Source organism: Muscardinus avellanarius (assembly GCF_963383645.1).
Source record: "Muscardinus avellanarius genome assembly, chromosome: 10".
In the NCBI taxonomy this organism is placed as follows: domain Eukaryota; kingdom Metazoa; phylum Chordata; class Mammalia; order Rodentia; family Gliridae; genus Muscardinus; species Muscardinus avellanarius.
Genome location: NC_137796.1, coordinates 53,775,717 through 53,789,074, shown reverse-complemented (window position 1 = coordinate 53,789,074; position 13,358 = coordinate 53,775,717). Strand labels below are relative to the sequence as shown.

The 13,358-nt window shown below is 39.0% G+C and overlaps 1 pseudogene across 1 annotated transcript; it reads left to right on the top strand.

Moving 5' to 3' along the window:
* The first annotated feature begins 508 nt into the window (after positions 1–508).
* LOC308268471 (double-stranded RNA-binding protein Staufen homolog 1-like) lies at positions 509–13,028 on the top strand (annotated as a pseudogene). The gene is made up of 6 exons: positions 509–518; positions 7,280–7,891; positions 8,289–8,997; positions 11,975–11,990; positions 12,197–12,306; positions 12,968–13,028. The product of its transcript is annotated as a double-stranded RNA-binding protein Staufen homolog 1-like (transcript).
* Positions 13,029–13,358: the final 330 nt, after the last annotated feature.

Sequence of the window (13,358 nt, the reverse complement as noted above, 5' to 3'; positions counted from 1 at the left end):
AATATTGACCAAAATGCAGTCCACAATTCTTTTCTGCTTATTTTCATCTTCAACCCCCAACCCAAATAAAGTCAAGAAAGAACTCAAGACTACCTAATGTAGCAAGTATTGTGTGAGCTATGTACATAAATTATAACTTCAAAAGAAAAGACCAACTTCAAAAGAGTTTTTTTTACTTTCTAGTTACTGGTTATCTTTTTTGTCAGCCCACTTCCACTGATTTATCACTGGCTTGGCCATCTCATATTATGTTTTATTTTATGCCACTGATGCTCTTTCCCTCTTTCTAGCATCTAAAGCAATGCAGGCCCCTTCCTATGTGAGAGGGGTGAACAAAACAGGTTCAGGTCAATAGGGGGAGGGTAACCACTTTCCTGCTCCCAAGGAGCAAGCTGAGAGTCAATTTATAACCACCAAAGCTAAATGACATTTTAAAAAATATACTTTAATTGGTGTATTATAATTACAAATTATAAGGAGGTTCAGAGTGATAGAAACCTACCTGGACATGGCACTTGGTATGTTTACTTTGGGATCTCACCCCAATCTCTTCCCTTCCCCATTCAAATTGGTAATGATATTTTCATATGAATCAGCATTATTTTAACTGTTTCTTTCATCAAGACTCCTCTGCCCCAAAAGAACTTCTTCTACTGCTCCACTGAAGTCTCTCCTCCTCTATTTGAAGTTCCTTTTGTTACCCAATTTCTTTCTAGCTTCTACATATAAGAGAAAACATACAACCATTTGCTTTCTGAGACTGGCTAATCTTACTCTGATAGAAGGCTAATATCTAGAATATATGAAGATCTTTAAAAACGGAACACTTAAACCTCAATCAAAAAAATGGGTAATTGAACTAAATAGACACTTCTTAAAAGAAGAAATATAAATGACCAATACATTTATAAACATATTCAACATCATTAGCAATAAGGGAAATGCAAATCAAAATACACTGAGATATGATCTAACTCCATTAAGAAGGCAGTAATCAAGAATACAGCCAGGCCATAGGAGGAACTCTAGATGAAAAAGTAAATCCTATAGAAGAGCAAACAAGACAACTTAAATGAGAGGATGGGAGGGGCCAAGAAGGAAACTCTCTGAAGCACACAATATACTTAAAAATATCAAAGTCAACCACTAAGCCAAGCATGGGAAGGAGGGAAAAGGAGGGAATGGGGTGGGAATTGGGTAGGGGCTAAATGGGTGATGTGTGCATGTTTATCCACACAAGTTTCTTTACCTCAATATGATGTATGAATATAATGCACCAATAAAAAATAAAAAAACAAAACAAAATAAACTAAGAGAGAACTGGTAAAAAAAATGTTCCCAAAGAGAAAAAGAAATTCAACAGGCAAAAATGTAACTACATTTTATCCTTGCCTTCTTAGCATAGGCACACAGCCTTCTCCTATATATAATACAAAAGATAATACCCGAACAACATAATGTAGCTTTCCACAGGCATCTAAAAGCAACTAATCAGCTGGGCATAGTGTCACATAACCGTAATCCCAGTACTTGGGAGGCTGAGACAAGAGGATTGCAGGTTTGATGCCAGCTTCAGCAACTTAGTGAGACTCTTAGCTACTTAGCGAGATCTCATTTCAAAAATAAAAAGTAAAGTAGTTAGGGGTGTAGCTCAGAGGTAGAACACCCTTAAGGGTATTTAATCACTAGTACCACACACACAGAAAAAACAATGTCTTAGCATTCCTGTTGCTATAATCCAAGATTAGACCACATAACTTAGAGGAAGATTTATTTGATCTCAGTTTTCCTTGGATATTTTGGGATTCAGCCCATGAGAGACTGGGAACCACAGATCTTAGAATAGCACTGAGTGCTCACATAAGAAAAACAGAAAATCTTCAAATAAATAGCCTTATGACACACCTCAAAGCCCTTGAAAAGCAGGAACAATTGAACCCCAAAGCAAGCAGAAAATGGAAAATGATTAAAATTAGAGCAGAAATTAATGAAATAGAGAATAAAAAAAAATACAGAAAATCAACAAAACCAAAAGCTGGTTTCTTGAAAAAATTAACAAGATTGATAAACCACTAGCCAACCTAACTAAAAAAAAGAGAGAATCAACCCAAATTATGAAGATAAGGGATGAAAAAGGAGACATTACTACTGACAGCGTAGAAATCCAGAGGATTATCAGAAACTACTTTGAAAAACTATACTCCAACAAAATGGAAAAAATGGAGGAAATTGACAACTTTCTAGATAAATACAACCTTCCTAAACTGAGTCAAGAAGATATAGAACACTTAAACCAACCAATAACAATCAAAGAGATTGAAATAGCAATAAAGAGCTTACCATCAAAGAAAAGCCCAGGACCAGATGGTTTCCCAAGTGAATTCTATAAAACCTTTATAGGAGAACTAATCCCAATACTACTCAAACTATTTCGTGAAATAGAAAAAACCGGGACTCTCCCAAATACATTCTATGAAGCCAACATCACACTAATACCCAAACCGAATAAAGACAGTTCAAGGAAGGAAAACTACAGGCCTATATCTCTGATGAACTTGGATGCAAAACTATTAAACAAAATACTAGCAACACGCATTCAAAACCACATCAAGAAAATCATTCACCATGACCAGGTAGGGTTCATCCCAGGGATGCAAGGCTGGTTCAATATACGAAAATCAATCCATGTAATTCATCATATAAACAGAATCAAAGACAAAAACCACATGATCATCTCAATAGATGCTGAAAAAGCATTTGATAAAATTCAACATCCATTTATGATAAAAAACACTGCAGAGAATTGGAATAGAAGGAACATATCTCAACATTATTAAGGCAATCTACAATAAGCCCACTGCCAACATCATATTAAATGGGGAAAAACTTCAAGAATTCCCCCTAAAAACTGGAACGAGACAAGGATGTCCACTATCACCACTTCTCTTCAATATAGTACTAGAGACTCTAGCCAGAGCAATAAGGCAAGAAAAGGAAATCAAAGGAGTACAAATAGGAAAAGAAGAACTTAAGCTTTCACTATTTGCAGATGACATGATACTATATTTAGAAAACCCAACAAACTCAACCAAAAGGCTTATAGAACTGATCAACAAATTCAGCAAGGTATCTGGATACAAAATCAATCTTAAAAAATCAGAAGCTTTCCTGTACACCAACCATAAATCCACTGAAAAAGAAATTCAGAAAACACTTCCACTCAGGATCTCCCACAAAAAAATAAAATACCTAGGAATAAACGTGACCAAGGAAGTAAAAGATCTCTACAAAGAAAATTATAAAACACTGAAAAAAGAAATCGAAGAAGATCTTAGAAGATGGAAAGACCTTCCATGTTCATGGATTGGCAGAATTAATATCATTAAAATGGCCATACTCCCAAAAGTGATATACAGATTTAATGCAATGCCCATTAAACTACCAAGATCATTCCTCACAGACATAGAAAAATCAGTCCTTAAATTTATCTGGAATAACAAAAAGCCCAGAATAGCCAAGGTAGTTCTCAGCAACAAAAACCACGCAGGAGGAATCACAATACCTGACTTTAAACTATACTACAAAGCCATTGTAATAAAAACAGCATGGTACTGGCAAAAGAACAGATATATAGACCAATGGAGCAGAATAGAAGACCCAGAAACAAGTCCACACACTTTCAGCCAATTGATTTTTAACAAAGGGGCCAAAAACATACACTGGAAAAAAGATAGCCTCTTCAACAAATGGTGTTGGCAAAACTGGTTAACCATATGCAGAAAATTGGATGTTAATCCCACTTTTTCACCCTGTACAAAAGTCAACTCACGATGGATCAAAGACTTGGAAATTAAACCAGAGACCTTGAAGCTCCTTGAAGAGGGCACAGGTCCAACACTACAACACATAGGCACAGACAAACATTTCCTCAACAAGACCCCAAAGGCACAACAAATTAAAAGGAGAATCAATACATGGGATTGCATGAAACTGAAGAGCTTCTGTTCAGCAAAGGAAACTATCAAGAACCTCAATCGAGAGCCAACAGAATGGGAGAAGATTTTTGCCACCTACACCACTGATAGAGGACTAATATCTAGAATATACAGAGAACTCAAGAAACTCAACACTAAGAAAACAAAGCATCCAATAACAAAATGGGCAAATGAATTAAATAGACACTTCACAAAAGAAGAAATTCAAATGGCCAATAAATGCATGAAAAAATGCTCAACATCACTGGCAATCAGAGAGATGCAAATCAAAACTACCCTGAGATTTCACCTAACTCCAACTAGAATGGCCATCATTCAAAACACAAACAACAACAGATGCTGGCGAGGATGTGGAGAAGTGGGAACTCTAAGACATTGTTGGTGGGATTGCAAATTAGTGCAACCACTTTGGAAAACAGTATGGAGAATCCTCAGAAGAATGGGAACAAATCTTCCATTTGATCCAGCAATACCACTGTTGGGTATCTACCCAAAAGAAAAGAAACCAAACTACCAAACTAATGCATGTGTATCTATGTTCATAGCTGCACAATTCACCATAGCCAAACTATGGAACCAGCCAAGATGTCCATCAACAGATGAATGGATTACAAAACTGTGGGATATGTACACAATGGAATTTTACTCAGCCATCAAAAAAAACTCCATTACATCATTTTCAGGGAAATGGATGGAACTGGAGGACATTATGCTAAGTGAGATTAGTCAGGCACAAAAAATAAGAAATCAGATGCTTTCCCTAATATGTGAGAGTTAGGGAGAAATGGGTCATAGGAGGAACTCTTGGAAGAGGATCAGTAACTTTTAACTCTGTTTACATTGTCTTTGGATATACAATATTTTTTTTTATTTTTTAGGGAGTTTATTTACTCTTTTGTTGCCTGTGCCATTGAAATCATATCCAAGAAATCACTTCCAATTTCAATGTTGTGAGGTTTTATGACCCAGATTTTCTTCTAAAAGCTTATAGTATTAAGATTTATATTTAGGTCTTTTATCTATTTTGAGTTAATATTTGTATATGTGTTAGGTAAGGGTCCAATTTTATTCTTTTTCATTTATTATTATTTTTCAACAATATTTAGTTAAAAGACTAGTATTTCCTCCACCAAAAGTTCATGGAAACCTTGTCAAAAATAACTTGACAATGTATGGAAGAATTTATCTCTAGGCTTTTATTTAGCTCCAATGGTTTATATATCTGCCTTTAGAACAGTACTACACTGTTTCAATTATTGTAGCTTTATATGGTTTGAAATCAGAAAATATACATCTTCTAGCTTTGTTCTTCTTTGAGACTGTTTTGGGTATCTAGAGTCCATATTCCATATCAGGATAGATTTTTTCTGAAAAATAAATAAATAAATGTATGATAGTTTCACCTAAAAATAAAAAGAAAAAAATATTCTCTGGTAAGAAAGAAAGCAAAAAGAAATATTGAAATGTTATCTTTAAGTCATCAAAAGTTTGGTACCAGACAAATGAAACTGTTATGTGAGATTATCAATGTTAATATTGTATAAATTGCTATAATACTAGATGTCAACCAGTAAGCCAAGCGTGGGAAGGAATGGATGGGGAGGGAATGGGGTGGGGATCGTGGTAGGGGCTAACTGGGTGAGATGTGCATGTATGTCTACAAAAGTAGTTTCTTTATACCACTATGATGTATGAATACATTGCACCAATAAAAAATAAATTAAAAAAATAAAATAAAATAAAATAAAATAAAAATAAAGAGAGAAGTCTGAAGAACCAGTGTCCAGGCAGCTCACATGGATCTTTACAGCATGAATGTCTCAATAGCCCCATTCAGTTGGAACCCAAATGGCTCAAAATCCAGGAAAAGAGCCTTTGGTTGGATTAACTAGGGTCAACTCCTTTTTCTTCTGCTAGAGGAAGGCAGAGTATCTGAATAGCAGTCACACCAGATAATATACAAATGGTGAGATGTAATTTATAAAAAGTGAATGAGTTTACTACTACTCATAGAATCCCAAATTTAATTGGCTTATCTCCCCCTTTTCAGAAAACAATTACTCAGCACCCTCCAGAAATCTACCTTCTTTAAACAAATAGGCCCAAAGATGCAGTGACAAATTTGCGTCCTCTTATACATTTCATTCCAGCACACACATCCCTTCCTGGGAGGTTGCTATCACCCAATTTGGGAACCTATGCAACTGAAGAAATAAGGTGGACTGAAAGCTGGGTAGATATAATGAATAAAAATAAGTAATACCAAAAAATTCTAATAGCTATCATCCCCATTCCATTTCCATTTTATTCTTTCTTTTCTTTTTGTATATATATATATATATATATATATATATATATATATATATATACAAAAAGATTATATATACAAAAAGATTATATATATATACAAAAAGATTATATATATATATATATAATCTTTTTCTATCTCTCTTGCTTCTTTCTTTTTATCTATTTCCTTGGCTAGAATTTTTGTCATTGTTCTTATTTCTGTATTAAAAACCCTAATATTAAAATTGTTTTACTCAAATCACTTATCTCTGTGGGCAGTTGGTGTCAACTCAGTTGGTGGGAAGTTGGTAAATGTCTATTTACATGGTATGATTTTTTAAGAGATTCCTGAATGTATCTCTTTCAAACTGCTACTCACTCAACTGCCTCCCATTATGCTTAGTTTCCTTGATTAAAGCAATATCACCTAAGGAATTTACCACTGAAAGATATTAACTCATTGTTTATTATTTCATCTTGTCATGAAATCCATCAGCATATATCATCAGAGGGAGAGCCAGGGAACAACCCACCTGAGTACATGAGTGTGGCAGTATAAAATTAGCAAAAATAAAGGCAAAAATTACATGTCTGACCTCCGATTTACTCGTTTCATGCTGTGTGTAATAAATCTTTGGTGGAAAAAAAAAAGAGACCCTGTTTCCAAATAAAAAAATATAAAAAATAGGTCTGGGAGTGTAGCCCAGAGGTAGAAGGGCTTCAAGGAACCCCAGTACCACCAAAAAAAAAAAAAAAAAAAAAAAGAAGAAGAAGAAAAAGAAAGAAAATGTTATGCTAAGTAAGATCAACCATTCTCAGAAAGTCAAGGGTCATACATTTTGTCTCCAGTGTGGAAGCTACAGAAAATAGTTATCACTTCCAATCTCACCAAATTTTATGGAGTAGGAGTCGGGGAATGGAGAGCATCCAGAAATACTCCAAGTGATATGTGCATGGAAATACTGTTCCTGAAACACCCGCCCTCTCTCTCTAAGAAAGCATAACTCCTACTGTTGAGCTAATGCACTATGTGAGACTTGGAAAAAACCCCAATGTATAAGCCTATTGAGCCTTACTGTTGGATGCGGTCCACCTGTAACTACAGCCTGAGAGGCTTACCTCTGCCCACCCCAGTACTTTGACCCATTTCCAGTTCCACCTTTACTTTATCAGGTTGAACTTTCTGTTGGAGGACAGCAATTTACCGGGAAAGGAAAGCTGTGAAACACGATGCTGCTGCTACGGCTTTGAGGATCCTGCAGAGCGAGCCCCCACCAGAGAGGCTGGAGATGAGTGGAAGAAAAGCAATCTCAATAAATCTGAAATCAGCCAAGTGTTTGGGCTTGCGCTTCGACAGAACCTGCCTGTGAATTTCGAGTCTTTCCCTCTGACACAGGTGGCTTGGGAGAGTGGCCCAGCCTCCATGAAGAACTTTGTGACCAGGGTCTCAGTTGGGGGCTCTTAGGGGAAGGGGAAGGGAAGAGCAAGAAGATTTCCAAGCGGAACCTGGCCAGAGCCGTCCTAGAGGAGCAGAGGAGGCTGCCGCCTCTGCGTCGGGTCTAGCAGGCGAAACCCAGGATCAAAGGAAAGCCAAGAAGCCAGGCGTGGTGGCGCACGCTTGAAATCTCACCATTCCGGAGGCTGAGACTGGAGGATCGCGGTTCATGAACAGCCTCAGCTATTTAGCGAGGCCCTCTGCAACTCAGTGAGACCCTGTTTCAAAATAAAGAATAAAAAATTGGGCAGGGGGTGTATTTCGGAGATCGAATGCCTCTGGGTTCCATCCCCAGACCCCCCCCCAAAAAAAAAAAACCCACAAAGAGTAAAAAATAGGACTGGGGGTGTGATCAGAGGTACAATACCCCTGGGTTCCACCCCCAGTACCGCAAAAAAGAAGAAAGAAAGAAAGAAAGAAAGAAAGAAAGAAAGAAAGAAAGAAAGAAAGAAAGAAAGAAAGCAGGCAGGCAGGCAGGCAGGCAAGCCCACGGGCAAGCTACAGGCAAGCCCAGAAAATGGCCAGGGGATGAATCCAATCAGCAGACTGGCCCAGATGCAGCAGGCCAAGGAGAAGGAACCAGAGTAGTTGCTTCTCCCTGAGCAAGGCCTCCCTGCCGCAGGGAGTTCATGATGCAGGTGAAGGTCGGAAACCACACGGCAGAAGGGGGGTGGGGGCAACCAACAAGGCGGCCAAATGCAACGCAGCTGAAAACATGCTGGAGATCCTCGGCTTCAAAGGCCAAGCCAGCCCTCAAGTCAGAGGAGAAGACATCAGTATAGAAAGCAGGGGATGTAAGAAAGGTAACGTTCTCTGAGCCCAGGCCTGGGGATGAAAATGGACCGAGTAATAAAGAGGTAAGTTTAGGATGCCTTATCTTCGTCATGAGCAGCTGCTTGCTGGGATTCTCCCCATTGTGCCCGTGGTTGCCCAGGCTGTGGGAGTCAGCCCAGGACATCACACCAAAGATTTTACCAGGGAAGCACCAAATCCTGCCAAGGCCACAGTTGAATGCAAAGACGTCCCCCAAAACAACAAGAACAAATTTGTATCTCTTATCAGTTGCTCCTCTGAGCCACCTCTGATCAGCTATGGCATCAGCAAGGACGTGGAGTCCTGCCACGGCATGGCCGCGGGGAACATCTTGAAGTTTCTGAGTTGGGCCAACAAATACAGAGATACCGAGGATAGAAAAACAGACCAGTGTCTGTGTGGGAGGTGCTGAACCTTTTCTGGTCATGAGCCATTTTAAAATCCCAACATATATACTGAAAATACTGAAACTGCTTTGAAATTTTGGAATTTTTGATACTGAAACTGCTTTGAAAATTTGGAATTTCTGATACCATCAGTGGGCAGAGAGACACAGCGGATGAGGAGGCAGCGGCTGCAGCAGAGACCAGGAGAACGCGGGCGGGCAGGGTCTCTGCGAGAGCCTGCAGTCTGCAAACCAGCAGCGCGGTACTGGTACTTCGGTGCTCAGTCTTTTTTATTTTTTATTTTTTGTTTTTCGTTTTTCTTTGCTGTGTGACAAAAGAAACAGAAAGCACGACATTTCTTTCTCATACTGGTTTCCTCAAACACTGGGACAGCGCTGGACAGCCACACAGGAGAGGCCTTAGACCTGCCCAGAGCTGAAAGCACCAGAGAAAATAAACGCTTCCTCTTCACCTAACCTAACAGAGCTCGCTCTGGCTCACCACCGCAAGCAATGACCGCCGTTACCATTGCTTCCTCTTCTAACAGCGATGCTATTCTTAGTTGCATTATTTTTTGATTGATATGACACTATATAAAATTTTTATTTGAGCCGGGCGTGGTGGCGCACACTTGTAATCCCCGCGCTTGGGAGGCAGAGACAGGAGGATCGCGCAGGTTCGAAGCCATCTGCACGCGCTGGCTTAGGAGACCCTGTTTCCAAATAAAAATGTAAAAATAGGTCTGGGAGTGTAGCCCAGAGGTAGAAGGGCTTCCAGGAACCCCAGTACCACAAAAAAAAAATTATTTGAGAGTTTCTCAATTATATCTAGTTATATAGCACAGTTTAGAAATTTGTTTGAGGCTTACTTTATCAGTAATCTAACTGGCAAAGATCATATCCACATGTATGTGGTTAAACATTTTTATTTCCTTGGACTAACCCAGGACCTTTCAGTGTTGCAAGTGTGTCCACTAGTTGAGCTGAAACAGTCCTGGGCATCTCAAAAACCTTGATGAAGTCTCCCACAGTTGTATACATTGGACAATTTAGGAATTTTAAACTTTAGATGATCATTTGGTCCTTTTCTATTTTATTTTTGTTAATGTAACAGGACTTAAACAAATGAATTTCCATCTTTGTTTTAAGGATTATTTATTTATTTATTTATTTTTGGTGGTACTGGGGTTCTTGGAAACCCTTTTACCTATGGGCTACACTCCCAAACCTATTTTTTATATTTTTATTTGGAAACAGGGTTTCTTAAGCCAGCACAGCTGGCTTCAAACCAGCCCGATCCTCCTGTCTCCACCTCCCAAGCGTGAGGATTACAAGCATGCGTTACCACACCTGGCTTAAGGATTATTTTTTTAAAATGTGCCCCTACATATAGCTCTTGAGGATATAGCTTTAAATATACTATAGGATATGATCTCCATGTAGTGCATAGAAGCCTGCAGGTTGATTTTTCCTGAGGGCTTGATGCTGTTAACTACGTCTACATGTGGGGCCAAAAAGAATGACTGTTTATGTACACAACTGTGTTGATTTTGGTCTTGTGCTGTGGCATGCTGAGACGTGTACACACAGGTCTGCTCTTGTCCTGAGGAGATTGCAACACATTGTTTACATTGGAATGTTTTCTCTCCCATGGAATATAAGTAAAACTTAGTGTTTGTCACCAATAAATGGTAATACTAATAAAAAAGAAATATATTTTGCCAATATTTTCTGGTAGATTTTAGCTTGTATTTTCATTCGTGGAACAGTGTTTTTCATGGAGCAGAAGTTTTTAAATATTTTTGAAATTTTTAATTTTAAGGAAACTGAACATTTTTTCATGCACTTTACTTTTGCTGTTCTGATGTTTTATTATTAAATCCAAGTGACCCAGATTTTCTGGAAGTTTTGTAGTCTGACTTTCTTTCTTTCTTTCTTTCTTCCTTTCTTTCTTTCCTTATTCATTTTGTGGTACTGGGTATTGAACTCAGGGGCATTCTATCTCCAAGCTACATCCACAGTCCTATTTTTTTTTTATTTTGAAGCAGGATCTCATTAAATTGTGAAGGGTCTCAATAAGTAGCTGGGCCTGGCTTTGAACCTGTGATCCTTTTGTTTCAGCCTCCCAGGTACTGGAATTACAGGCATGCATCACCACATCTGGCATTCATTTCATACTTAGTTCTATGATATATTTGGAGATCATTTTTTGAAAGTTGTAATATCTGGGTCCAGATTTATTTTCTCACATGTGGATGTTCAGTTTTTTCCAGCACCATTTCATGGAAAGACCAACCTCTTTTCACTGACTTGTAAGAGTCTTAGGAGCAGTCACAGTGGAACATCATGAGTTTGAGTCAGTGATGATATGACAGCTGAATTTCCATCCTTCTGCTTTCCCCAAGAAAACTTCTTAAAATTTCCCCATATCTTTTGTTTACCAATTTTCCCCTAGCTTCCTTCACTTCTAAGAGTGACTAATCTCACTTACATAATGTTTTTAGTTTCATCCATTTTACTGAAAATAACATAATTTTGTTCTCCTTTATGGCTGAGTAAAATGGACTTTTACCAGAAACTAAATATACCAGGGGCTACAGATAAAGGAGGAGAGATACTAGTAGAACAATGTAAGGAGATTTGGGGTAGGGAGGGAGGGAGAAAGAGAGACTTGAAGAAGAAAACAGTTCAAACAGTGCTATGTACAAATACAAAATTATCAATACCAATCTCAATAATATGTATGGGAAAGGGAAGGAGCAGAATAGAATCCAGAGAGAAATGCACCAAACACTGTGTGCCTGTATGTTTCTATCACTTTAATCCTCGGTATGATGTATAATTACAACGCACCAATAAAAGTACATTTTTTAAATTGCCCCTGATCCCAGATTCTTCTGGGGCAGAGGCTCCATCTAATGCAGAGCTGATGGCTCAAGAGAGGTATGGTGTAATTTCACTGTCCTGCATCCACTTCTGTTCTTTGTTATGTCCTAGTTATGTGACTGTGCAGGTTGGTTTAAAGGATTGAAGGAGTTCATGCATAAGAGTTGTTATGGGGTGAGATGTACCTTCCCAAAAATATATGTTGAAGTCTTATCCTCCAGGATCATAAATATAACCTTATTTGGATATAGGTCATGGCAGACATAGTTAAGATGAGGTCATTCTAGAGCAGAGTGAACCTCTAATCTAATATGACTGGGTTGTAACACCCAGGTAGCCACCCAGGGAGAGTGCTATGTGATAAGTAAGATGGAGACTGGAGTCATGCACCTAGAAACCCAGGAATGCCAGATTTTCAACAAGCCACCAGAAGCCACGAAAAGGTATGGAATTCTCCTTTGTGTTTCAAATGTCATGACACTGCCTACACCTTGATTTTAGACCTACATCTTTCAGAACTCTCAGAATGTATATCTCTGTGTTGGAAGCTGCCCGATTTGTGTTACTTTGCTTTGGCAGCCCTGAAAAATTAGTATAAGGGGCTGAGCACAGTACTTGGCACATAGCAGACACTCAACCCATGCAGTTTGCTACTGCCACTGTAGCAAGAACTGATGTGTGTACGAGTGTGCATGTGTCATTTTATTCTCAGGACTCCTGGCTTGGCAGATTAGATGGTGAAAGCAAGCAGCCATGAGCATTGTCCCATGCCATCACCTTTCCCTGCAGCTGGGAGATTCTCCATCGCTCCAGCACTGGCTCTGCTTCAATCTTCCTCCCTTGAGGAAGAATGCAGATTGGAAGTGAGGACAGGGAAGGGATTGAGAAGACCCAAAGAAGTTGGCAGCAAACCCTGAGCCAGAATCCAGGGCTATTGTTTCTGTCTCAGTTCCAGAACAGCTGGGCAGTTGGCCTTTCCAGAGTCCCAGAGCTGAGAGTGTCAACTTGATGCTGAACAGTGTGAGCTGGGTGCTGGGGGCTAAAATGTGACTTCTCTCAGCACCCCTGGTAATGTCCTGATGATATGTTGCCTTCCTTTTACAGGTCTAACTTTGAGCATAATGGGACTAGATACATGATTTCTTCCTTCTCCTCATCCTTATAAGACAAAGACCTGAAGACCACTCTGTCTTCCCCTGTAGTTATGTCATTGGCAGGACCCAGATAGCTCCAGCTCCTTCTTCCTCCCTTGACTCTTTCTCAGGAGGAACATTCAGCTTGGAGTTTGCTCCCACAGAGGTGCTTAGAATGCTATTCCACTGTGTGTACAGGTCAGCCTCTGATGAAAACTGTGAGCACCAGGACCCCAAGCATCAATCATACAAAGATTCTCAGTCTAAGCTTCTGGGAATCTTGAGATTTTAAGATGTTGAATTTTAGGATGGGATAGTTTTGTTGCTGCACAATTTTATGTTTTTCCAAGTCAAGGAATCTA